Source organism: Cupressus sempervirens, chromosome 1, assembly GCF_028749045.1.
Source record: "Cupressus sempervirens isolate cs-2001-9-10 chromosome 1, ASM2874904v1, whole genome shotgun sequence".
In the NCBI taxonomy this organism is placed as follows: Eukaryota; Viridiplantae; Streptophyta; class Pinopsida; order Cupressales; family Cupressaceae; genus Cupressus; species Cupressus sempervirens.
In genome coordinates this window covers 375,292,650-375,296,240 of record NC_143118.1, presented here as the reverse complement: position 1 = coordinate 375,296,240, position 3,591 = coordinate 375,292,650, and positions in this window count along the sequence as shown.

Genomic DNA, 3,591 nt, shown 5'->3' with positions numbered 1-3,591 from the left:
TTCTTAATCTTAGTGCAAAATATCTTCATTATTTAACCATAAGAAAGCATAACATTTTTGAATTATAGCACTTGAAGTTTGGTTGCAAGAAAAATCTTGAAAAGGCAAGAAAAGACAGGATACAAAAGATATTTCTAATTGTACTATGCAACTAAACATGTTAGTGGGTATGTGCAGGATCATGGTTAACCAAACTATGGCCTTAAGTGGCAATGAAAAACCAACAAATTAGGGTTATGTTAACTTGACATGTAGTTTTAATGTAGTTATGGGCTTTATATCAAAAAGTTGTAAGAAAAGAATCTGTAGGAAATTGAATGTAATTGCTAAACTACTAGGCCTTATGTGGTGAAAAATGATTTGATTTAACAAAATTTTGGATTGTAATGCAATACTACAAAAAGTTTAGGGCGAAAATAAAAAGTAAGCATATATCTGACCACCTTAATCAAAATCAAATGATAATTATTTTATTATAATTATAGATAAAAAAAGTAGACTCGTACTTGGATATGACACATGTTTTTGGGTATTTTTATTCCAAATAAATAATTAAATATGAATTTTATACTATAAATTTTCCAAAATAAATTTTTTTTCATCTCTGACCAACTTAATTAATTGAAAACTTTACAAAAAAAATCTTATACTAGGTGAAGCATAGAATGTGACACAAGTTTTGGATTTCAAAAATGTTATACCATTTGAAAGTTAAAGCTATCTTTCAATTAGTATGTCAATCAACAATTTACAAACATCTTCATTAAAAATTAACTAATAAATACTTATCAAACTTGGAATTTGATAGCAATTATGTTGATGGAATCTTGAGAGCATTATAAAAAACCCTTTTTCATTTCATTGAATTTTAATGAAAAATATTGTCAAATAGCTACTCAAAGTTTGAATGTCACTAAAACTTGTCTCAAACATGTTTTTTGAGTTGACCAAATGGGTTTGGTAAATACCAAGCCTAATTAGGTACCCGATGTGAAATTGGTTATCTGAAAAGTGGCGGCTAATTTTTTTCCCAAAGATTCAAAACCCAAATTTTGGAGGAAAATCAAATTGGGGAAGTGTGGACATCATTATTATTGACTATTATTATTATATATTATTATTATAGCAATATATTATTATATATTGTAATATCTATGATTATTATGATTATTATGATTCTTATTATGAAATATAATATTGTCATGAAATGCATTGAGAGGGGTCATATGTTATCTTGTGACCCCTTTCGACTCATTTGATCAAACCAAATATGTCCCCAAGGGTCCTAGGACCCCTTGGGACATATTTTGTCATGAAATGCATCGAAAGGGGTCATAAGTTATCCCATGATCCATTTTGACCCATTTGATCAAACCGAATAGGTCACTAAGGGTCCTAGGATGCCTAGGGACATATGTTGTCATGAAATGCGTAGAAAGGGGTCATAGGTTATCCCTTGACCCCTTTTAATCCATTCAGTCAAACCTAATAGGTCCATAGGGGTCCTAGGACCCCTAGGGACATATATTACCATGAAATGCATCAAAAGGTCTTTCAACCCATTCGAACAAATCAAATATGTTGTCATGAAATGTGTTGAAAGGGGTCATGGGTTATCCTATGACCCCTTTCAATGCATTCGATCAAACCAAATAGGTCCCTAGGGGTCCTAGGACCCCTAGGACATAAGTTGTCATGAAATGTGTTGAAAGGGGTCATAGGTTATCCTATGACCCCTTTCGACCCATTAGATCATACCAAAGGACCCCTAGAGATATATTTTTTCATGAAATGCACTGAAAGGGGTCATAAGTTATCTTATGACCCCTTTCAACCCATTCGATCAAACCAAATAGGTCACTAGGGGTCCTAGGATCCCTAGAGGCATATGTTTTCATGAAATGCGTCAAAAGACCTATGGCCCCTTTCAATCCATTTGAACAAACCAAATAGGTCCCTAGGGGTCCTAAGACCCCTAGGGACATATCTTGTCATGAAATGCATCGAAAGGGGTCATAGGTTATCTTATGACCCCTTTTGACCCATTCGATCAAACCAAATAGGTCCCTAGCATCCTAGGACCCCTGGGGACATATGTTATCATCAAATGCATCGAAAGGGGTCCCTTTTGACCCATTCAAATAAACCAAATAGGTCCTTAGGGGCCCTAAGACCCCTAGGGACATAATTATAATATATGACTACATAATAATAATCATATATATTACTATATTATATTTAATAATAATAATCATATATATTACTACACTATATTTAATAAAATACTAATATATAATAATATAAAATTTTCCTCACATTACCCACACTTGCCAAATTTTGACTTCCCTCCAAAATTTGGGCATCCATATTGAGTACTCGATATCATATCGAATACTTGATATGGAATCGGGTACATGAAATATTGGCATACTTTTTTGAAAATATTCTATCACTACAAACCCAACAATCACATTTTTTGGGGTCCATTTTCATAGGTTTGAAGAAAGATGATTTCTTGGGGCCCATACAATTGAAAAATGTTGCTATAATGTATCATTAGGTGTCTGATATTGTTTAATGAATGGAGAGTAGTATTCATTCAAAGGCTAAATGCAATAGGAAGGTATCAAATGAAGATATTGCAACATATAGGGAAAGGGACAAGGTAAATCACTAAAGGAAGAGACATGGTATGTTAAATGTGAATCAAGTTGATGATGTATTGATTGAAGGTGAAATCATAGAGTCAGATAATGAATATATACAATTGGGGAATAAAAATGTATCAATTGATAATGCTAATTTTGGGATTGAAAATTTAGTGAATGAAAATTTATCAGTTCCTAATGAAAATTACATGATTCACCATGTCAAAAATGAAAATGCACAAGAATGTTACATATCTCCTAATTATAATCAACATGAAGGTCCTAGAAAACCAAAATGGATAATTGAAATTGATGAAATGATTTTTACCAATTTGGAAGGAAAAAATTCACAAAGAGCCATTCGATTATGGGCTTCAAGACTATATAATATGTTTTTCAACAACAAGACAATGGTGGAGAAATGTTAAATTTTTATGCACTTATTAGAGTTACAAAAGATGAGACTTATGCTTCCCAAATTGAAAATTTGTGTCAATAAAAAGTGGCATTATTGTGAATAATCCTTTTAGTGCTCTCAATAGCATTTAGAAAAATAGCAAGGAGAAGGATAAGAGAGCTACTTGAAGGGTTATTGCATTTGTTAAGTCATCATTTGATAAAGGGTAGATATATGAGACAAACTTGTATTGACTTGAACCTAAATCATACTACTTTGAGAAGAACACTTAGTAGACAAGAGAGAATTGATGATCCTCTTCAAAATGAAACATGAGCTTTTGGTTGGAGACTTCCACATTTTGATAAGAAGCTATCAGATGATGTGAAGGAAGAAATTACAGAGTTTTGGCACTCTACCTCAAGAGTATCATCCAATGCTAAAGACATGTTGTAGTTCAGAATTGGCATCAAAAACCACACACCACATCCTAAACATTATTTGGAGGTAAGTCAAACTATGTTGTTTAAAGAATTTAGAGACAAT